Here is a 24,634-nt window from a genome sequence, read left to right as displayed (position 1 = left end):
CAGAGCAAACTTGCCCAACATCACAAACTTTAAGTATTGATGGAGTCTCAGGGAATTAACCTGGCATGATGTAGTTAATTATTTCACAATCTTGTGCATTTTGTACAATTAAAAATTTGACTTTTTCAAATTTATTGATGTATTTATTTATTTCAATTATTTATACCCCGCCCTTCTCACCCGAGGGGACTCAGGGCGGCTTACAAGTGGCAATTGATGCCGTAACACTGCTATACAATGAACTAAAAAATTAAAGCAGTTAAAACAGTCATAAAATACAATATACAAAGGAGCGGACCCAGCAACCCCTTCCCGGCCCATTGGAGACCATCCTGGGGGTCTTTTCCCTGGACACTGTTTTGCAACTACATAATGGATCCATCCACACGTAAAGCAAGCGGCATGACAGAAATGGCTCCATTCAAACTCCACTGAGGGCAGTTTCAGCCTCCTGGGTGTGAAGTGGTCATCCCTTGACTGTAACAACATTTCCCAACATAAAAGGGATGAAAAACAACCCAGAGAGTCAATTTGGGAGGGACAATGGCCTTTATGACACGCGACTTGTGCTACTCTGCATAACAATGGCCCTTATCGCCAACCGGGTTTTGTCAGTGGACTCTCCTGGGATCGCCAGCCTCCTCTGCGTTCTGCATTGCAACCTCCTCAGACGCCACAAAGATGTGAGTGTGTGTTTGCACACCCAAATACACACAGAGCCCTTGACTGAAGTCCACACTATATAGCATTTATTGTTGGGTCTCTTTTTAGTGAGATAGAGTAGAAATAATAATAATAATAATAATAATAATAACAACAACAACAACAACAACAACTTAAAAAGCACAGCAGACAAAAAATCAGTACAAGAAAATCGCACTACAAACTAGAGCTGACAGCTGGCACAACAAAACATTGCATGGAAAGTTCCTTGAAAAAATTGAAGGAAAAGCTGATAAGGAGAAGACTTGGCTCTGGCTCACAAATGGGACCCTGAAGAAGGAGACAGAAGGCCTGATCCTTGCAGCCCAGGAGCAAGACATCAGAACAAAGGCCATTAATAATAATAATAATAATAATAATAATAGAAGACCTGGCTCTGGCTCACGAATGGGACCCTGAAGAAGGAGACAGAAGGCCTGATCCTTGCAGCCCAGGAGCAAGACATCAGAACAAAGGCCATTAATAATAATAATAATAATAATAATAATAATAATAATAATAATAATAGAAGACCTGGCTCTGGCTCACAAATGGGACCCTGAAGAAGGAGACAGAAGGCCTGATCCTTGCAGCCCAGGAGCAAGACATCAGGACAAAGGCCATTCAGGCCAAGATCGAAAAATCAGCTGTTGACCCAAAATGCAGACTCTGCAAGGAAACCGACGAAACCATTGATCATATCCTAAGAAAATCGCACGGACAGACTACAAACAGAGGCACAACTATGTGGCCCAAATGATCCATTGGAACTTATTCCTCAAGTACCACCTCACAGCAGTAAAGAACTGGTGGGATCACAAACCTGCAAAAGTATTGGAGAATGAGCAGCAAAGATACTGTGGGACTTCTGAATCCAGACTGAGAAAGTTCTGGAACACAACACACCAGACATCACAGTTGTGGAAAGGAAAAAGGTTTGGATCATTGATGTCGCATCCCAGGTGACAGTCGCATTGACGAAAAACAACAGGAAAAAATCAGCCGCTCTCAGGACCTCAAGATTGAACTTCAAAGACTCTGGCAGAAACCAGTGCAGGTGGTCCCGGTGGTGATGGGCACACTGGGTGCCGTGCCAAAAGATCTCAGCCGGCATTTGGAAACAATAGACATTGACAAAATTATGATCTGCCAACTGCAAAAGGCCACCCTGCTGGGATCTGCGCACATCATCCGAAAATACATCACACAGTCCTAGACACTTGGGAAGTGTTCGACTTGTGATTTTGTGATACGAAATCCAGCATGTCTATCTTCTTTGCTGTGTCATAATAAAATAAAATAATAATAATAACAACAACAACCTAGAAACAGATGGCATGGAGCACAACAATGGGCATTTATGCCATAGTTTTGCCAGCCCAACCCTTCAAGAGAGGTGGGTCCCTCTTTGCTGAGGGCAGCCTTGATCCAGGGAGAGGCCATGGCGCACCACATTCACGCTGGCACCACATTCACGCTGGCGCATGCGCACAGCCAGGCGCATAGAGGGGGAAGGGGAAGTCTGCAGGGGTGCCAACTGCCAAGCAAAATCTCAGCCATGTCCATCTGCACCAGCGCCCCAAGGCAGAGGTTAAATATTCATGCGCTCTGCCTTTCCTCGCAGAAACACTCGCTCCACAAACACCCCACTCTGAGAAAAGGGGCCCAGGCAGGAGCCAGCAAGTGGCACAGGGTGAGCTGATACAGGGGGAAAGGAACAGCGCCGATACGGGGCCCGGAAGGCACCTGGGGCCCAGCACAAAAAGGGGTGGCAGATTCTGTGGCACAAGGAGGAAGGTGGGCACATGAGGGGCGGTGGTAGAAGGGGAACGAAGGCACAGGGATGAAGGCAGACATGGGAGAGAGGTGGGCACAGGGAGGAAGGTGGGCCCAAGGTGGGCATGGGGGAAGGTGGACACAAGTCGGAGGTGAGCACAAAGGGAAGGTGGGTACAGAAATGTGGGCACAAGGGGAATGTGGGTGCAAAGTGGGTATGAGAGAAGGTGGGCAAAAGCCGGGAGGTGGGCACAAGGGGCAGGTGGGCACAAGGTGGGTATGGGAGAAGGTGGGCACAAGTCGGGAGGTGGGCACAAAGGGAAGGTGGGTACAGAAAGGTGGGCAGAAGGGGAAGGTGGGCCCAAGGTGGGTATGGGAGAAGGTGGGCACAAGTTGGGAGGTGGGCACAAGGGGCAGGTGGGCACAAAGGGAAGGTGGGCACAAGGTGGGTATGGGAGAAGGTGGGCACAAGTCGGGAGGTGGGCACAAAGGGCAGATCGGCAGAAAGGGGGAAGGTGGGCACAGGGAGGAAGGTGAACACAAAATGGGGATTGTTGTATGTCTTTCGGGCTGACGTTTTGCCCAGAGAATACTTCTGGAACATGGCCACACAGCCCGAAAGACATATAACAACCTGTGATCCCAGCCATGAAAGCCTTCGACAACACAGCACAACCACTCCAGGATGAGTCTTGGCCACTTGCCTCCAGCCACCATCGCTATCCCACATTCTAATATGGGGCCCAAAGGCTCCTGATCCCACCGCGTGGCCTGGACCAAGACCCGTGTGAAGGGTTGCATGGGCTGAGGCTGGCCAGACGCCCAGCACGATGCCCTCCTCCTCTGCCTCTGCACGGCTGTCCCGGCCCCTGAGCCACCCTGGCCCTCATTGTGAAGACCTTGTGTCGGATTGGGGGGCAGGAAGGTGAACGGAAAGCAAAACACACCTTCTGGCAAAACCCAGAGCACCACTTATACAACATCTTTACCCATTGCATTATTTATAGCAAGGCTGAAAGATTTATTTCCCCGCCTCCCTGCTGAGGCAGAGCGGGCCCCACAAGGACCGGCAGAAGCCCTGGGCAAGGGGGATGAAGGACCAGGAAGCCCCAAAAGCAATGGGAAGGCAGGGGGTCCCAGGGCGCCCCCCACCAGCCAGCCCAGCAGCAATTGCCCCTCTTCCTTTTGAAGGCAGCAAGGCTGGGTCTCCCGGAAGACCCCCAGCTCTCTCCCTTTTATCCTGCTCCTGCAGTTTCATTTCAACCAGTCCCTTTGGGCAACCTGCACACTCCTTCCCTCCCTCGATACCCAATCGGAGAACAGCAGGTGAATCTGGGGTGCCAACCCAGAGAAGCAGAAGGTGAAAAGGGACCCCCACCCCTCAAAAGCAGGCAGGCACCTCCGAGCCAGACAGAAGCACTGAGTGGTGACAGGGATGGCTCTCAGGGCCCCTCCCTGCCCTCTCCAAGTCATGACAAGCTAATCGATTCTGAGTAATCAATGCACCAATCAATCATTTGCTGCCAGTAATTTAATTTCAATGAGGCACACAGTAACAAGGGTCTGCTTCATGATGAGCATCAGCGTGAGCGCTGAGTAGCACCTGATATCTCAAGGGGTGGAGGGGGCTTCCTTCACAGGACAGAGCCGGACATGGGCTGCACCCTCCCCCATTATCTTGGAGGGGGGAGCTGTGAGATCGTCTGGAAGGCAATGTGGTCCCTGAAGGTGTCTTTATGCTGCCTCTGCAACAGTTGCAGTCATCTCCCTGGGCCCCACAAGGGATTTCTCTGTGTGGAGGGACCTAGGAAGCACCCTCCCCAAGACCTAAGAAGCACCCTCTCCAAGACCCAAGAAGCACCCTTCCCAAGACCCAAGAAGCACCCTCCCCAAGACCCAAGAAGCACCCTCCCCAAGACCCAGGAAGCCCCTTCCCCAAGACCTAAGAAGCACCCTCCCCAAGACCTAGGAAGCACCCTCCCCAAGACCCAAGAAGCACCCTCCCCAAGACCCAAGAAGCACCCTCCCCAAGACCTAGGAAGCACCCTCCCCAAGACCTAAGAAGCACCCTCCCCAAGACCTAGAAAGCACCCTCCCCAAGACCCAAGAAGCACCCTCCCCAAGACCTAGGAAGCACCCTCCCCAAGACCTAAGAAGCACCCTCCCCAAGACCTAGGAAGCACCCTCCCCAAGACCCAAGAAGCACCCTCCCCAAGACCTAGGAAGCACCCTCCCCACGGGAACAAAACACACACCCAGGGCAAGCCAATGAGAGAAGAGACTTCACACCACCACACCACCTAGGTTTGGCCCAGGTCCTTTAAGAATTCTTGTTGTTGTTGTTGTTGTTGTTGTTGTTGTTGTTGTTGTTGCCTTGTAGCTAGAGTGCTGCTACTGCTGTCCCTGCCCTCCAAATGCCTTGGGCCACTCTCCGCTTGGAGTCAGTTACAGAAGAGCAGCATAAACAAACCTCAGGCTAGAAGAAGGCTTCTTAAACATTTCCAATCAGGACCCCTTTGGACCCCAGACATTTTCTCATCATCCTGGCTATATAGGTATTGAAAACCGATACTAAAATCAAACATGTACTGATTTAGCACAACTTGCTAAACAGCCCGGTTTCTCTTTTTATGAAGTACAGCTGAAGCATGCAAAGTCGATCATAAACACTGCACAACAGATTCGTTCCAATGTCTAAAATAGCTACTAGGCTGACATTCAAATTATTTTTTTTTCGGGACCCCCAACATTGAAAATTGAGCAACACTGGGATTGGCACCCATTGTTTAAGAACATGAGTAACAGTGATCCATGCGGAAAGCAGTGGGAAGAGATGCCAAAACTGCTCAGGTAGGAACAATCCAGGACAGCCTTGGGGGTCTTTGGCCAAGGAAGGTGGGTCTCTTGCACCCACCTTCCTTGGCCAAAGACCCCCAAGGCTGTCCTGGATTGTTCTCCAGCTTCAGGAGAGGCTGACTGGGGATAGTCCCAGCATCGCAAGAGACCCACCTTCCTTGGCCAATGACCGCCAAGGCTGTCCTGGATTGTTCTCCAGCTTCAGGAGAGGCTGACTGGGGATAGTCCTAGCATCGCAAGAGACTCACCTTCCTTGGCCAAAGACCCCCAAGGCTGTCCTGGATTGTTCTCCAGCTTCAGGAGAGCTGACTGGGATAGTCCCAGCATCGCAAGAGACCCACCTTCCTTGGCCAAAGACCCCCAGGGCTGTCCTGGATTGTTCTCCAGCTTCAGGAGAGGCTGACTGGGGATAGTCCCAGCATCGCAAGAGACCCACCTTCCTTGGCCAATGACCGCCAAGGCTGTCCTGGATTGTTCTCCAGCTTCAGGAGAGGCTGACTGGGGATAGTCCTAGCATCGCAAGAGACTCACCTTCCTTGGCCAAAGACCCCCAAGGCTGTCCTGGATTGTTCTCCAGCTTCAGGAGAGCTGACTGGGATAGTCCCAGCATCGCAAGAGACCCACCTTCCTTGGCCAAAGACCCCCAGGGCTGTCCTGGATTGTTCTCCAGCTTCAGGAGAGGCTGACTGGGGATAGTCCTAGCATCGCAAGAGACCCACCTTCCTTGGCCAAAGATACCCGAGGATGTCCTGGATTGTTCTCCAGCTTCAGGAGAGGCTGACTGGGGATAGTCCTAGACCTTCCTTGACCGAAGACCCCCAAGGCTGTCCTGGATTGTTCTCCAGCTTCAGGAGAGGCTGACTGGGGATAGTCCCAGCATCGCAAGAGACCCACCTTCCTTGGCCAAAGACCCCCAGGGCTGTCCTGGATTGTTCTCCAGCTTCAGGAGAGGCTGACTGGGGATAGTCCCAGCATCGCAAGAGACCCACCTTCCTTGGCCAAAGACCCCCAGGGCTGTCCTGGATTGTTCTCCAGCTTCAGGAGAGGCTGACTGGGGATAGTCCCAGCATCGCAAGAGACCCACCTTCCTTGGCCAATGACCGCCAAGGCTGTCCTGGATTGTTCTCCAGCTTCAGGAGAGCTGACTGGGATAGTCCCAGCATCGCAAGAGACCCACCTTCCTTGGCCAAAGACCCCCAAGGCTGTCCTGGATTGTTCTCCAGCTTCAGGAGAGGCTGACTGGGGATAGTCCTAGCATCGCAAGAGACCCACCTTCCTTGGCCAAAGACACCCGAGGATGTCCTGGATTGTTCTCCAGCTTCAGGACAGGCTGACTGGGGATAGTCCTAGACCTTCCTTGACTGAAGACCCCCAAGGCTGTCCTGGATTGTTCTCCAGCTTTAGGAGAGGCTGACTGGGGATAGTCCTAGCATCGCAAGAGACCCACATTCCTTGGCCAAAGATCCCCAAGGCTGTCCTGGATTGTTCTCTAGCTTCAGGAGAGGCTGGCTGGGGATAGTCCTAGCATCGGCCACAAACTCCTTGAGGCCTTGTCTATCCTCCGACCACGAAGGCAAATCATGGAGCCTGCACCACGTGCTCCATCCAGATGGAAGGAAGAAGTAAAAGTCTTGCACTTGGGCTCCCAAAGATCGAGGGAGTACAGTCATAACCCCCAAATTCAGCCCCTGCTTCTCCCTCCCCCGTTGGTGTTTTCTCCAGAGTGGCCAATCCATTATTTACACCTTGTTTCTGAATACTGATGCTAATAGCCCACTCCTCGCCACACACAGCCCTCCGGAGGACACACAAACACCCCTTAAAAGGGCACTGCGATTGCGCATGGGGGGGGGCAATGGGGCCTAGGACAAGAGGCACACTCTCTCAGCCTCAGAGGGAGCCAAGGATCAGGTGTCTAAAAATGAGAAATAACCTCAAGGTGCACAACAAGCGTCAACCCTTCCTCTACTGAATTGCAACCATTGGATTTTCTGCCTGATTTTTGATAGTTTCTCTTAAGGGAAGTGTGGCTGCATTGCTGGCACTGCGTCCCCCGGAATTGAAAGAGCACGATATAAAGGCACTTGAATAAATAAATAATGCGGCGGCGATATTAAATTAATCATCTGCTTCCTGCAAACGAGATAAAAGGGGGAGCGGGCATCCTGGGGGTTCTTAATGGAAACCAAGGATATTTGGCGGCATGTGAGAGGATGGGGGTCAGGAGTGGGGGGGGGGGGGTAATGGGGGGTTTCACGGAGTGACCCCTCAAAGCCAGGAGGAGGCGGCAGAGGCCGCCATGTTTGGCACAACACAAGCGCAAAGAACAAAAGAGCTTGGAAATATGCAAAACACTCTTAAGGATTTCAGCCCCCCCCCCCCCCTCCTCCCTTTCGAGGCGAATGCAGCATCCAACCAAAATGCAATGACAACACTATGTGGCACCCAAACCGCTAACACGGCAGTGGTGTTGACATATTTCAGACATTCAACTTGACATATTAAAACCCAAGACAAAGACACAACACCGTTGTCTGTTGCAAGACCCTCCTGGCTCTTCCCCGGAGACCAAAGCCCCGTTTCCACAAAAGGGACAATGTAAACAGAGGGAGGGATCAAACTAGTCAATTGAAGGGGAATGGGGAGCGAAGACAAGGGCGAGGGCCTGGGAACCGTCACCAAGAAGTTCCCAGGCCGGGCTGTGGCACAGGCTGGTTAGCAGCCAGCTGCAACAAATCACTCTGAACAAGAGGTCATGAGTTCGAGGCCAGCCTGTGCCTGCGTCTGTCTCTGTTTTATGTTATGGCATTGAATGTTTGCCTTATATGTGCAATGTGATCCGCCCTGAGTCCTCTTCGGGGTGAGAAAGAAGGGCGGAATATAAATACTGTAAATCTATATATATAAAAGAGTAATGAAATTTCGGCCTAGGACAAAACAACAAAACTACACATCCCAGAAACACTAAACTTGGCAGCACAACCCCTCATCCATGCCTCTGCGTTCATACAACAAAAAGAAAAGAAAAATAAAGTCCTAATTAGAAGGAGAGGAATAATTGTTTTTATCCAATTGCTGCCAGTTAGAAGGCTAAGCTCCACCCACTTGGTCTCCTAGCAACCCACTCAGCCCAGGGAACAGGCAGAGTTAGGCCTCACTTAGGCCTCTTCCACACTGCCTATAAAATACAGATTTGAACTGGATTATATGGCAGTGTAGACTCAAGGCCCTTCCACAAAGCTATATAACTCATTTAAAATCTTATATTATCTGCTTTGAACTGGATTATCTTGACTCCACACTACCATATAATCCACAACTGGACTTAATGTTAGGAGAAAACCTTTACCCTTTACCTTAACTACCACCAATTCCTCAATACTTTATTTCCCATAAAACCATACTTTGCCACAGCAACGCTTGGCCGGGCACAGCTAGTAAATAATAAGAAGAAGAAAAAGTCCCCGTCCGCACCAGGTGCACGTGTAATGGGGCGGGACAGAGCGCGAGCCCTTCCCCAAAGACCTTAAGGTTTAGACAGGCTTTTACACAATCTTTCTGACCATCTGGACCTCGGCCTTGCCGGGCTTTAAAGGTCATCACCAGGACTTCAATTTCTGCTCAGAAACAGATGGGTCACGGCGATGGACACACGCATTCCCTCTTAACAAAGCCCAGTTTCCAAAGGTGGAGTTTGTCACCAGAGACGTCCAGTGTCTCCACAACCAGGACCAACTCAGAAGCACACCCAAGCGCAAGGTTGAACCCAAAGTTCTCTCAGTCCGCAAACCTGAGCCTTCAGGGGAGTGTAACCCCATCTGTGTCACCGAATCCGCCTCTGGACTGAGCCTGGATTAGGTTTCAGCCCCTTTGCCCTCAGCCATGACTGACAGCAGACAACAATGGAGCCTCCGATGGCCTAGGGCAGGGGTCCTCAAACTTTTAAAGCAGAGGGCTGGTCCACAATCCTTCAGACTGTTGAGGGGCCGAATTATCATTTGGGGAAAAAAAATTTCCTATGCACACTGCACATATCTTATTAGTAGTGCAAAACAACTACAATAACAATGAAAGAACAATACAATATTTAAAAATGAAAATAATTTTAACCAACATAAACCTATCAGGATTTCAATAGGAAGTGTGGGCCTGCTTCTGCCCAATGAGATAGTCAGATTAATTAGGATTGTTGTTGTTGTGTGTCTTCAAGTCATTTCAGACTTTGGGAGAGTTTAAATCCAAAATTATTTATTTATTCGTTTACTACATTTAATTACTACATTTATATCCCACCCTTTTCACCCCGAAGGGAACTCAGAGCAGCTGTATGTGCATACAGTATATTATATTATTAGCATAGCACAATATTAGCATTATATGTTACTATACTGAACTATATCACTATGCTGTAATATTATATGTAATATATAACATATAATTAATTTTTTTTTTCGTGTCAGGAGCAACCGGAGTTGCTTCTGGAGTAAGAGAATTGGCCATCTGCAAGGACGTTGCCCAGGGGATGCCCGGATGTTTTTTTTTTTTTGTTTTTTTTAATGTTTTTTTCCATCCTTGTGGGAGGCTTCTCTCATGTCCCCGCATGGAGCTGGAGCTGATAGAGGGAGCTCATCTGCACTCTCCCCAGGTGGGATTCGAACCTGGCAGCTTTCAGGTCAGCAACCCAACCTTCAAGTCACTTAGTCCACTACGCCATCTGGGGGCTCCATAATTAATATTATATGGTATTATTATTAGTATTATATTGTATAAAATAATATTATTATCAATATAATATGTAAACACAATATATTATATTATTAAAACGGATATAAAAAGATTATATTATAAATGAGGGTGGGGGCCAGGTAAATGACCTTGGAGGGCCGCATCCGGTCCCCGGGCCTTAGTTTGGGGACCCCTGGCCTAGGGGATAAAAGCCTTGTGACTTGAAGGTTGGGTTGCTGACCTGAAGGCTGCCAGGTTCGAATCCCACCCGGGGAGAGCATGGATGAGCTCCCTCTCTCAGCTCCAGCTCCATGCATGGATATGAGAGAAGCTTCCCACAAGGATGGTAAAAACATCAAAACATCTGGGCAAAGTCCCCTTTGCAACATCCTTGCAGACGGCCAATTCTCTCACTCCAGAAGCAACTCTGGTTGCTCCTGACACACACAAAAAAGCAGACAACGATTCACTGCAAAGCAGCTTCCTTGGCACCAGATGGAAAGTTGGGTGTCACTGGCGCTTTATGGGCGACACTGAACTGCAAAACCCCATTTATCCTTTAACAGTAGGTCTTTTTTGAATGGAGAAATTGTTTAGCACATTTTCACTCTTGAAATAAACATTGGTGCCCCTCCCACCCGCAGCGAGTCAAGCAAGGAAGGCAGAACTAGGAAACACCTGGCATTGTGCACTCCCCACACACACGCACACAAAGGCATGCACACTCCAGAGTGATATTGCAGCTCCCAGCTGGTTGGCTGCAAATGCTAGCAGGAATTGGCTCCATTTCTCCTCCGCTCCTTTATCCCGGCGCCCATTTGCATTACAAAACAGAGGCACAGAAGACAAGGGCTGGGTTTTTGCATCTCCTTCCTCTCTCTGGGTTGTTAATGTCATCATTATCTCTGCCCCAAAGGCAAACAAGGGGCTTCTGTGAGCCCTTCCTCCTTCGCAGCAGCCAGGATGCCAGGGCTGCATCCCAAGGAATAGTGGGATTTGTATTTCAGGGAGGCACCTGGGAGCTCTGGCAGGCAGAAAGTCCCAATGCCTCCTGTAAGTAAGGTCAAGGTTTTCCCCTGACGTTAAGTCCAGTCGTGTCCGACTCTGGGGGTTGGTGCTCATCTCCATTTCGAAGCCGAAGAGCCGGCGTTGTCCGTAGACACCTCCAAGGTCATGCAGCCAGCATGACTGCATGGAGCGCCGTTACCTTCCTGCTGGAGCGGTACCTATTGATCTACTCACACTCTGGGGGTGGGTGCTCATCTCCATTTCTAAACCGAAGAGCCGGCGTTGTCCGTAGACACCTCCAAGGTCATGCAGCCAGCATGACTGCATGGAGCGCCGTTACCTTCCTGCTGGAGCGGTACCTATTGATCTACTCACACTCTGGGGGTGGGTGCTCATCTCCATTTCTAAACCAAAGAGCCGGCGTTGTCCGTAGACACCTCCAAGCTCATGCGGCCAGCATGACTGCATGCAGCGCCATTACCTTCCTGCTGGAGCAGTACCTATTGATCTACTCACACTCTGGGGGTTGGTGCTCATCTCCACTTCTAAGACGAAGAGCCAGCGTTGTCCGTAGACACCTCCAAGGTCATGTGGCCACTGGCATGACTGCATGGAGTGCCGTTACCTTCCCGCCAGAGCGGTACCTATAAATCTACTCACATTGGCATGTTTTTGAACTGCTAGGCTGGCAGAAGCTGGGGCTAACACCGGGCACTCATTCCACTCCCAGGATTTGAACCTGGGACCTTTCGGTCTGCAAGTTCAGCAGCTCAGCGCTTTAACACACTTCGCCACCAGGATAACTACAAATCCCAGGCTTCCAGAGGACGGAGCCACACAAGCGTATTGCCATTGTGAGAAACAGGCCCTAGATGTGGCTGGGGCAGCAGCCACTTCAATGGGAACCAAATGGAAGAGGAAGCAAGAAACCACAAAGGCAGCCTTCCCTGAGATCCTTCACAAGCCAACGACCTCCTTTCCTTAAGACGTTTTGTGATTTCAGCTCTACTAAAACAGTGGGTTCGGGTCCCGGAATGTCAAGCTCCCAAAGGACCGAATGAGACCCAGATGGGTTGAAGGCAAAATCAGAGGCTTTACTCTCAAAGGCCAGAGAGGATGTCAGCGGAGTCTGAGCTCCAAAGACTGACAGACCTCAATGCAAACACAGAGAATTATTTATAAGACCTTGACAGCACTTTGAAACAAAGAATCTCTGCTGCCCTGAGTGTCGATTGGTCCAGATTGTGGCAGGCTGGCGGCTGGGATGGTCTGCCTGTCATTTGTGCCAATTGGTCTCAAGGTTAGGAGGGAAATTTGATAAAGTGGAAAGAGAAGGAAGTCGCTGTTGTCCATACATAGGGTGGGGGACTCCCGTCTCGAAAAAGAAATGGTCATTTAGCCCCAGGAAAGACAAGGTCTCGGGGTTTAACACCAGGAAACTCTGGAGCTCCACCCCCACCTCTCAACCCACGTCTCCTCAAAGAGCAACCCATCAATAGATTGCTTTTGAGTCGAGATTTTATTTATTTACGGTATGTGTAATTATCCCTCCCTGATAATTTGACATTGCTTTGCACCTTGGCCTGGATCTTTTGACCCAAATCATGATTTTAATATTATTTTGTCTATTGACTTTCTATGACTGTTTTTAATCATGTTGTAGTTTTATTGTTTGGTGATCTGTTTAATGTTTTTATTTGACTTGTGTTGTCGTATCCGGGCATGGCCCCATGTAAGCCGCCCCGAGTCCCTCCGGGGAGATGGGGCAGGATATAAGAATAAAATTATTATTATTATTATTATTATTATTATTATTATTATTATTATTTATATTCCACCCTTCTCACCCCGAAGGGGACTCAGGGCGGATCACATTACACATATAAGGCAAACATTCAATGCCTTAACATAGAACAAAGACAAACAGACATAGGCTCCGAGCGGGCCTCGAACTCATGACCTCCTGGCCAGAGTGATTCATTGCAGTTAATTGCAGCTGGCTTGCTCTCCCGCCTGTGCCACAGCTTCGGACCAATTACAAAATATTAATATTAAAATAGAATTAAATGTACATTGTGTAACATTAAGTATAAACTTATTAAAACAAGTCATTTTTAAAAAAGTAAAAATGTTAAAAACAATAGAAACACTATATATTATGCCCGGGTTCATTTTTATTACAACATTTGTGGCATCCTCTCCCAAACACAGACAGTTAGGTGGGGGATTTTGGCTGGGAGAAGGGCATCTTTAAAGGCACAAAGACAGAGACAAACGCAGGCTCCGAGCTGGCCTCGAACTCATGACCTCTTGGTCAGAGTGATTTGTTGCAGCTGGCTGCTCACCAGCCGCACCACAGCCCAGGCCTCTTCACAAGTGGATAGTTGACGCCACTTCCAAGCCTGGAGGTCCGCAATGCAGAGGTCCTCATTGGCCAAACAAACAAACATGTTGTGGCTCGGCGCATGTCTGGCCATGCGCATAAAGGTGGCAGCTCTGCCTGGGCAGGAAGCGGGCAAGCGGTGGCACAACTCGGCCTCTTGCAAAGAAAACCAGGGCAAAGGCGGCAAAGCTGTGGCTGCTCAGACCACACGGAAGCTTTGTGTGGCAGCAAGAGGTCCAGGGAGGAAGACCCAGGGCTCAGGAGGGGAGCTGTCTGTCAAGGGGAGAGGCAGCCCAGCAAGGAGAGCCAAGGGCAAACAGGCCCTGGACTGCCACGCGGAGCGGCTGCCGGAGGCCGTATCACTGCCCTCCTGAACAAACAGTCGACATCTGTCAGATGCAGGGGCTCTGGAAACAGCCAGTTCCTCCACCATCACCCCCTCCCACTCCCCAAATATTGCCACAAGGCAACCAATAACCCTGCAGCACAGACAAGGAACTCCTGGTTGCTGGAGCCTCCGCTCACCAGCGTCCTCTGCAGAAAAGGAGCAGAAAACAAGCTGGCTCCATGCTCCATAGGATATTTTTTCCCACTATTTCTACATGGCTCTCATCGTGTCTCCTCTCAACCTTTTCTTCTCCAGGGTAAACATCCCTCAGCTGCTCCTCAAGGAGCCCCGGTGGCGAAGTGCGTTAAAGTACTGAGCTGGAGACCGAAAGGTCCCAGGTTCAAATCCCGGGAGCGGCGTGAGCAGCCGCTGTTAGCTCCAGCTCCTGCCAACCTAGCAGTTCAAAAACATGCCAATGTGAGTAGATCAATAGGTACCGCTCCAGCGGGAAGGTAACGGCGCTCCATGCAGTCATGCCAGTGGCCACATGACCTTGGAGATGTCTACGGACAACACTGGCTCTTTGGCTTAGAAATGGAGATGAGCACCAACCCCCAGAGTGTGAGTAGATCAATAGGTACTGCTCTGGTGGGAAGGTAACTGCGCTCCATGCAGTCATGCCAGTGGTCACATGACCTTGGAGATGTCTACGGACAACGCCGGCTCTTCAGTTTAGAAATGGAGATGAGCACCAACCCCCAGAGTCGGACACAACTGGACTTAACGTCAGGGGAAACCACAAGGGTCTTGGTGGTTTCCAGGCCTTGGAACATTTTGGTCGCCCTTCTCTGGACACGCTTCATCTGGCCAACATCCTTCTTGAATGGAATTGGGGCACCCAGACCTGGACACATAGGGACCTCGGATGAGATCTGACCAAATCATGCTCTCTGTTTTGGTATGCTACTAATTGATAAGGATGAACTCACTGGAACTGGATTGTTGTATGTATGGCTGTATGGCCATATTCCAGAAATATTCTCTCCAGATGTTTCACCCACATCTATGGCAGGCATCCTCAGAGGTAGTGAGGCATGCCTCACAACCTGTGAGGATGTCTGCCATAGATGTGGCAGGCATGGCCATACAGCCCGGAATACATACAACAATCCTGTGATCCCAGCCATGAAAGCCTTCGATAACTCACTGGAACTGAAACTGTGCCACCAATATCACATCCATTATTAATTCCTTTCTCTTTAAGTATTCCTGACCATGGGATCGCATTCAGTTTCTCCCTATGTCTACTGAAAGTCTACAACATGTGCATTGACTATGTTTAGCTGCCCTTTCCCATTGCGTAACAAACTCCAGGAGAACATGGTCGCTCCCACCTAAGGAACCCAATACATCCACCTCCATTTGCCAGGTCCATTTGTTTGGATAGGATCAGATATAAAACAGTGGCGACCCTTGTTGCCTCTTCCGCCTTCTGGGCAATGGAATGGTCTAGTTTGTTGGACTCGGTATTCTTGGCAGAGCTCGTCTTCCACGGAATATCAGGACAGTTGAAATTTCCCATGACGACTGCCTCTCTTGCTCCTGCATATCGGGTCCTCTCTTCTCTTCTCCTCCAGGAAGGCATCGCCCAGGCCCAAGGAGGGGGAGGAGGGCCCTGACAGCTGCATCCTGGACGCACAAACACCGTGGGCTTCCGCCAGGCCAAGGGCACCTCCGCCTGCCAGATGCCAGATGGTGCCACTCCGGCTGCCACTGCCCGCCCCTCTCCCCGCTCCGAATTGCCTGTTTGCTCGGCTCCTCCTTGGGCACACAGCAAGCCCAGCCTCCTCCTGCGGCAGGCACACAGAGAGAGCCGGGCACGCTGCACCCAAAGCTGTGCCTTGATGGGCATTCCCCATCTTTGCGGCTCAAAGCCCACCTTCTTCCCACTCCCCATCCTTCACGGCAGCCATTTTAAGTGGGAGCATAACTGGCTGGAGGCGACATGAAGAGGCTCCTTTCCATTGTCCTCTTGCACTGAGTTCAGGTGCCAAGAAAATGCATCGTAACAGGGACACCGTGCAGGGATAAGCATATGATAAGCACCCTCTTTCACCCCATTATATGGCTGAGCCCCAGCGGGAGCCATCCAAGCCCTCCCTCCTCCCAGGAGGAAGAGGCTGCATCTCGTGGGGCAGGGAGAGAAAAGGCCGCCATTGTCCTCCGACGGGCAGAGATGGAGATACAAACAACTGGTCCTCTCTCTCTCTCTCTGGAGCCCTTCGCATCTGCCTCTTCGGCAACGTCAAAAGAGACTTTGACGGCAGGAAGAAAGCCCTGCCTGTTCTGGGAGCAAAGCTGGCGAGCTGGCGAGCTGGCATGCCTTGGCTTTGGCCGCACCTGTCCATCACTGTCCCTGCGTTGGGCACCTCAACTGCCCCTTTGGTTGCCCCTCGCCTGGCATGAAAGGCACAAAGAGGGCTCAGCCAACCAAGGCTTCTTTCTTGGAGGAAATCCGGCCAGAGACCATGCACTCTCCTGGGGGGAATAACCCCAATTGTGGGTTATTTTGAGCCTAAGAGCTCAGATTCCCCAACAAAGGGTTATGGGCCCAGCACACGTCTGCTGAAGGACAGAACAGAAGAAGCCCTCTGTTCTGCTTGTGATGCCTCTGGTGTTGGTCCCCCAAACATGGACGGCCCCTAAGAGCTGTGGTGTGTGTCTACGGACACATGATGGGCAAGAGGTGGCTGGTGGGGGCCGCTCTGCTCCTACAGCTCCAGAGGGATTAGCCAGGGAGAGTTTTCCGTACTGGCTCCGGAGGCAGGAAGGAAGAGAAGGAGGAGGATGCCAGCCACCATGCCGCAAGACTCGCTCACATACAAAGCCGCCCCATCTTACCCAATGTGAGGTGCCCCTTGCAAACTCCTGGGCAGAGAAGGGCTTGCAAAAGGCCACTGCTTGCCCTTTGGGGGCCTCTCAAGGGAACTGCCACCCCACAATAGCCCAGCTCTCTGTTGTAGTTCAGCCTTTGATTGTGCCTGCACCTGAAGTCAGTGGAGATTCTGGACCCGCAAACCAGCCCGATGTTACTGGGGATTATGGGACTGCAGATCAGCAACAGATTTTAAGCCTTGAAATTGAGTGGTCTCTGTCTGAAGGCCACATTCCAGAAAGGCCGTTCACTAGGGAAGCAAGGTCAGAAGCAGAGATGAGCTCAGAGGAGGAGAGTCCAGGTGCACAGTCTAATGAGCAGTTAGATAGGAGATTTACCTTTCGTCAACACAGAGTTTATCAAGGTCACAATGCTTGTTAGCCAAAAAGTCCTTATCAGTTTCAGCATGATTTTCTGCTGATATGAGCAAGACCAGGAGGCTTATTTGCCAGTGTAGTCAACAATGGTGTTTGAGGATACTTCTCTTGCCATGTCAAGGGATTTCTAGTTCCATGTCTCCAGGATTTAAAGGTTGTTCCCGAATCTCATGTTTTAGATTTGTTCTTGGTTTTTGATGCTATTCTTGTACTTTGAATTCTCTGGACTATTTCTGACATCTTGACTTTGGTTGTTATTCTATTTTGCTGAACCGCTTGTATATATATTCTTCAATAAACTGCTTTGTTATTTCACCTTGGACTGTTGTGAGGGGTTAAGGACAGAGGTGCTTCCCAGCCTTGGAGCACAACACTCTCCCCTCCGGCAGCAAGGCTCTTCCTGATGGGTCCGGCCAGGTGTTCTCCTGACCAGGTAAGATGCTCTCTGACAGACAGTTTAGTTTCTGGCTCTATAGATGCCTCAGGGTCTTCTCTGGTGCCCCCTTCTTATCCCTGGAAGCAGGGCTCTTTCTGGAGGTCCTTCAAGCCTTTGCTTTGGAGACGTGATCTGGCTGAAGGGTGCAACCTTCACCCTCAATGCCAGGTTAAATGCCACAGCGCCTTGAAAAGGAAGCCAAACACCGAGGTGCATGTATGCAATTAATTGCACCCCCGCAATTAGAAGAGCGGCCCTGGCCGGCCCCACGAGGCCCCACGCCGTCCGAGAGGCCAGGCAGCGTCTTGCCGGGGAAGCGGGGACGGCAGCCGGCGCTTCTGCTCCCCCGCAGCGCTCGAAATCCCCCATCTCCCATCTGATCTGAATATCTAAATCAGAATTATCACAGCAAAAGGGAGACGTGGTGGTGCTCACACCTTTTTTTATCTGTTGCCATGGTGATTAGATAAATTTCACACCAAGACTCAGGGGAAGGATGGAATTATTTCAGACAGAATCTCACCCCATTCGGCGAGAACGGCACGACAGACAACACCTTCTGCGTCTTCTCTCCCCACACCCGCAACACACATACACACTTTGCCCTTGTTCCCTCCAATGGCCTGAATGTTGTCTGGGGGGGGATATGGAGGGGGGGGGCTTCAGAGTGGGGCAGAGCCAAGGCCAGGGATCGCAGGTGGGGAGGTCAACGTGGCCGAGAATAGGCCCCCCAGCCCCCCATTCACCTCCAAGACCCCGAGAGACGGGTGCGGGGATCCCAAGGAAGACCAGAGATGTTTCACAGTGCATCTACCCCACTGCCCACCATTGGCCCACCATTGGCCCACCATTGGCACCTATTCTCTGCCCAGGTGAGGCAAAAAGAGAAGCTGGGCATCCCACCTGCTTGAGGAGGGACCAGCGTGGGGGGTAAGCCCTTCCTCTGGGGTCTTGGGTCATTCTGCAGGTCAACGGGATGGGCCGGGCTGTGGCGCAGCTGGCTAGTAACCAGCTCCAATAAATCCTTAGAAACCAGTCCAGAGTAGACTAGACAGCTCCCAAGCCTTTCTATCTTTCTATCTACTCTTTTTACCTGAATAAATACGAACTTTTACTGAGACTCTGCACTCCATTGCAATCCTAAATAGACAAAGGCTTCTCTTGCTCACCCCGTGTAAGTAACTGCTGCATTTAAAAGCTTTGCTTTTGCTACTCTGCTGATTTTTGGTGGAATCTCCCCCAGAGAGGGTTAAATTGAGTCTAACCGCTCAGAGATTACCACAACTCTAGGTTGGCAGAAGCTGGGGCTAACAGCGGGCGCTCACTCCGCTCCCGGGATTTGAACCTGGGACCTTTCGGTCTGCAAGTTCAGCAGCTCAGTGCTTTAACACACTTCGCCACCTTATCATGGCAAAGGTGGGGGTTGAAAGAGGGACCCAGGTGTGCAAGCACAGAGAGAGGCACAGGTGGCCTCTGAGCCACACACACACCTTGCCTGGCACTCCTTCCCTCTGTGCAGCCTGGAGGGCAGCTGTCTCCCCCACTTGTGGGGATTTGGGGGGGGGGGGCATCCAGCATGGCATCTGCCCACCTTTCCTTACACTCCTGTCCCAACCCACCAGCCTCCCACCTGGGCTCTGACGGGCCACACAGGTGTGTATGTAAGGAAGGCGGAGATGTGCATTCAGGGATAGCCCTTTGTCGTTGTCCTCCTCCTCTCTCCGCTGGACCTTCCAGACCCCAGAAAGGGGTGAAGTGGCCACAATAGGGCAAGAGGGGTCACTATTGGTCCCCACCCCCCAATGGAAGACAAACAAGTGTTGCCTTTCACGGGCTGCTTTTGGAGCAGAGAGGTCTCCGTCCCACAAAGACAGCGCTCTCATTGAGAAAGGACAAAGTGGGATTATCTGTGCCGTGGGTCAGCTGCCACACCGCTCGGCCGCCTGTGGGGCTCTCCGCCAAATCCCGACAAAGGCAACGCGGGGGCAGGAATATGGATGGGAGCGGAGCCCCCATAAATATTCGGGGAGCTTTAATTTTGGGAAGCTTCACGCTGGGTCTCCAGGCGCTCGTTACACTTGGAGAGAATATAAGGCGGGTTTTTGAGGATATATCGTTTCATTTGCTCCCACGTTATTAAGGATTAATGCAAGGCTGGGAATGGGGGGGGGGGGGGCAAGGGAAGGGGCCGGGGAAAGAGCTCGCGAAGGGGGAGAACTCCCCCTCCCCGTGCCCCCCGCCAGGGCTGTGGGTTAATTTGACTTCTCCAGACGACACACAATGATGAGGCAAATTGACTGGATCAATCTCGCGTCTCCCAGGAGGGCCGGCAAGGAGGCACTCCCCGAATGTCAACGATGGCGAGGTTCATGGGAAGGAGGAAAGAAGGAAGAAATGCTTCCCAGGAGCCCAAGAAACCTTCCATGGGGTTCCCCCCCATGCCAACCCCTTTGTATCTCTATGGCAAGCCCTGGACTCTATGTGCACAAGTTTCACTTCTTCACTTCACTTCACTTTATTCCTTAATTAGTCGCTCTCCACCAGAGTGCTCTGAGCGACTTACAATTTAAAATATCATTCCACAATATAAAAACATTCAGCATAAAAACATTCAACAGTGACTATTTGGCAAATTAGATCTGAATTACTTAAATTCACAACCAAACAGCCAAGTCTTGAGCGCTTTTACAAAAGGTTGCAACTCCAACATTGCTCTAACGCAGGGGTCCTCAAACTTTTAAAGCAGAGGGCCGGTCTACCATCCTTCAGACTGTGGAGGGGCCAAATTATCATTTGAAAAAAACACAAACGAAAAAATTCCTATGCACACTGCACATATCTTATTTGTAGTGCAAAACAACAACAATAACAATGAAAGACCAATACAATATTTAAAAATGAAAATAATTTTAACCAACATAAACCTATCAGGATTTCAATAGGAAGTGTGGGCCTGCTTCTGGCTAATGAGATAGTCAGGTTAATTAGGATTGTTGTTGTTGTTGTGTGTCTTCAAGTCATGTCAGACTTTGGACGAGCCTAAGTCCAAAATTATTCATTTATTCATTTACTACATTTATTTACTACATTTATATCTCACCCTTAAGGGAACTCAGAGCAGCTGTATGTACATACAATATATTATATTATTAGCATAGCACAATATTAGCATTATTTATTACTATATTGAACTATACCACTATACTGTAATATCATATGTAAGATATAACATATAATTAATATTAAAAAGGTAAAGGTTTCCCCTGACGTTAAGTCCAGTCATGTCTGACTCTGGGGGTTGGGGCTCATCTCCATTCCTAAGCGAAGAGCCGGCGTTGTCCGTAGACACCTCCAAGGTCATGTGGCCACTGGCATGACTGCATGGAGCACCGTTACCTTCCCGCCAGAGCAGTACCTATTGATCTATTCACATTGGCATGTTTTCGAACTGCTATGTTGGCAGGAGCTCCTGGGGTTTGAACCTGCGACCTTTCGGTCTCCAGCTCAGTGCTTTATTATTATTAATATAATTAATATTATTATATGGTATTATTATTAATATTATATTGTATAAAATGATAATGTTATTATCAATATCATATGTATATACAATATATTATATTATTAAAACTGATATAAAAATATTATATTATAAATGAGGGCAGGGGCCAGGTAAATGACCTTGGAGGGCCGCATCCGGCCCCCGGGCCTTAGTTTGGGGACCCCTGCTCTAACATATGAAGGCAATGAGTTCCACAGAATTCGAGCATAGGTCGAAAAGGCTCTACGCCTTGTAGCTTCCAGGTGTACCTCCCTAGGGCCCAGTACGTATAGATTTTCCTGGGAGGATCGAGGTGACCACGGATGGAAGAAAGGAATGAGGCGGTCCCTAAGATATCATGGTCCTTGGCCATTTTGAGCTCTAAATGTCAGGACCAGTATCTTGCAAGAGATCCGATGTTCTATTGGTAGCCAATGCAGTTGTTTCAGAATCTGTAATATGGGATCTTATAGATGATCCCGCTAGCAGCCTGGCTGCTGCATTTTGGACCATTCGGATCTTCTGGGTTTTTGTCTTCGGAAGGCCGGCATATAAGGCGTTACAATAATCCAACCTAGTGATGACTGTTGCATGGATTACCGTTGCCAATGCTTCTGTCGAAAGTTAGGATGCCAATTTCCTTGCCTGGCGAAGATGGAAAAAGGCCTGCTTACTTATGGCAGTGATCTGGGCCTCCATCGTCAGTGATGAGTCCAACACAACACCAAGGCTTTTAACAGTCGCAGATGGAACCAGAACTTCCCCATCAAGATCAGGCAGTGACTGGGTTAACGCTGGTGGCTGGCCAGGCCAGAGTATCTCAGTTTTTGTGGGATTCACTTTTAGTCTACTCGCTTGCAGCCAACTCATCACTGCTTCCAAACACAGCTTAAAGTTCTCAGGAATCGTGGTTGTCCCAGGTTCGAGACGCAAGAGTAGCTGGGTATCATCTGCATACTGGTAGCAGTTTGCCATGTCACCTGTGCCTCGGCTCCCAAACTCCCCCTCGGCAGGTTTTGCTGCTGAAAAATGAGGTTTCGCGTTGGATCTCGATGCTGTCAGCGCTTCCCTGCTCCCAACGGACAAAGGGAAGCCCCGGAGCAAGTGCAAAAAACAGTCCCGAAAGCCCTGCCGGACTGAGATCCGGAGCAGCCGCAGAGAGCAGGCTCAACGAAGGGCCCAAACTGGGAAGCCCCTCCGCGGCCCACCCCTGAGCCCCCGGAGCCTCCCGCGGGGAACGAGCCCGAGGCAAGGCCGGCTGCGACCGCGAGCCTCGCTCCTGCAGCACGGCAAATGGGCTTTTGACAAACCTATAATTTCCCCGCAACCCCTGACTCGACTAAACACACATTTTGAGACAGCCGCACAGTTAGACGGGATTAAACAAAAATGAGGCAGGCTAATGGTGATTTATGTGTAGGATAACCTTCTATAAGGGAATTTATCTTTGATTCCAGGGTAAATTTCAGCGTTGCCAAGTTAACCAAATAATGCAGCCGGGAACTTAACAAATGCGGGGAGGAGAGATTGGGGGGGGGGGGGGAGGCTGCTGAAAATGAAACTGTCTGGAAAATGTGTTGTCGAAGGCTTTCATGGCTGGGATCACAAGGTTGTTGTATGTTTTCCGGGCTGTATGGCCATGTTCCAGAAGCATTCTCTCCTGACGTTTCACCCACATCTATGGCAGGCATCCTCAGAAGTTGTGAGGTATGGAGAAACTAAGCAAGGAAAGTTTATATGCCGTATATCTGTGGAAAGTCCAGGGTAAGAGAAGAACTCTTTGTCAGTTGGTTAACTACAACATTCACACTGGTCTCCAACTGACAAGAGTTCTTCTCTCACCCTGGACTTTCCATAGATATATATATATAAACCTTATATATACCTTACAACTTCTGAGGATGCCTGCCATAGATGTGGATGAAACATCAGGAGAGAATACTTCTGGAACATGGCCATACAGCCCGGAAAACATACAACAACCCTGTGATCCCAGCCATGAAAGCCTTCAACAACACATTTTCCAGGCAGCTTTGTATGTTTTCCGGGCTGTATGGCCATGTTCCAGAAGTATTCTCTCCTGACGTTTCACCCGCATCTATGGCAGGCATCCTCAGAAGTTGTGAGGTATGGAGAAACTAAGCAAGGAAGGTTTATATATATCTGTGGAAGGTCCAGGGCGAGAGAAGAACTCTTGTCAGTTGGTTAACTACAACATTCACACTGGCCTCCAACTGACAAGAGTTCTTCTCTCACCCTGGACTTTCCACAGATATATACAAACCTTCCTTGCTTAGTTGTCTAATATACCTCACAACCTCTGAGGATGCCTGCCATAGATGTGGGCGAAACGTCAGGAGAGAATACTTCTGGAACATGGCCATACAGCCCGGAAAACATACATACATGTCTGTTATATTTTCTAAAATAATAGAAGACAGACACACCGAGAGACCTATGAGAGCCACCGCACAGAGCAGGGATGAACCCAAAAGGACCAACTGCATCCCTGCCATCGCAGTGGGCCACCCTTGCCTTTGGTCACCACGTTGTGCCCTCTCATCCAAAGCTCAGACCCATTCTGCGATCTGGAGGTCTGGGCGACTCCTTCCTCGCGTTCCCTGACCCCTTGAATGGCTCAAGGCCACTGGGGCAAGCGCAGCTCCCCACTGCAAGGTATGCGCAGCCCGGAAAGCCGATGCCAGCCTTTGAGCGCGAAACGCAGAAGCAAAACCCAACAGAGCAAAGCAGACACTGCCCCAGGCAGGTGCTGCTCATAAATCAATGAGCAATTTATAAAATCAGTTTTCCTTTCCTTCTAATAATGCAGAGCAAGCTATGAAAAGGTCAAATGGAAGCGGGGGCCTCTGTCAGCAAGACCACCCCCCATTTCAATCAGCGGTCTCTGCAGAGCCAGGGCCTGGAGGCCGACCCCTCGGGTCCCCCCTCTTGGGTCCCAACATCTAAGGGGGGGCCTCAAACCAGGGAGAAAAGTGGGGTACAAAGAGATATAATAATAATAATAATAATAATAATAATAATAATAATAATAATAATAATTTTTTAAAAATCGCACAGACAGACTACAAACAGAGGCACAACTATGTGGCCAAAATGATTCATTGGATGACCCAAAATGCAAACTGTGCAAGGAAGCTGACGAAACCATTGATCATATCCTCAGATGCTGTAAGAAAATCGCACAGACAGACTACAAACAGAGGCACAACTACGTGGCACAAATGATTCATTGGAACTTATGCCTCAAGTACCACCTCCCAGCAGCAAAGAACTGGTGGGATCACAAACCTGCAAAAGTATTGGAAAATGAGCACGCAAAAATACTTTGGGACTTCCGAATCCAGACTGACAAAGTTCTGGAACACAACACACCAGACATCACAGTTGTGGAAAAGAAAAAGGTTTGGATCATTGATGTCACCATCCCAGGTGACAGTCGCATTGACGAAAAACAACAGGAAAAACTCAGCCGCTATCAGGACCTCAAGATTGAACTTCAAAGACTCTGGCAGAAACCAGTGCAGGTGGTCCCGGTGGTGATGGGCA

At 49.9% G+C, this 24,634-nt stretch overlaps 1 protein-coding gene across 3 annotated transcripts in view; it reads right to left on the bottom strand.

Moving 5' to 3' along the window:
- The window catches only part of dscaml1 (DS cell adhesion molecule like 1), a 94,639-nt gene that overhangs the window by 54,959 nt on the left and 15,046 nt on the right, over nt 1-24,634 (bottom strand). The gene's annotated exons all lie outside the window — the stretch shown is intronic.

This window comes from Anolis carolinensis, unplaced genomic scaffold (assembly GCF_035594765.1).
Source record: "Anolis carolinensis isolate JA03-04 unplaced genomic scaffold, rAnoCar3.1.pri scaffold_8, whole genome shotgun sequence".
In the NCBI taxonomy this organism is placed as follows: Eukaryota; Metazoa; Chordata; class Lepidosauria; order Squamata; family Dactyloidae; genus Anolis; species Anolis carolinensis.
This window is presented reverse-complemented; position numbering and strand designations above follow the sequence as displayed.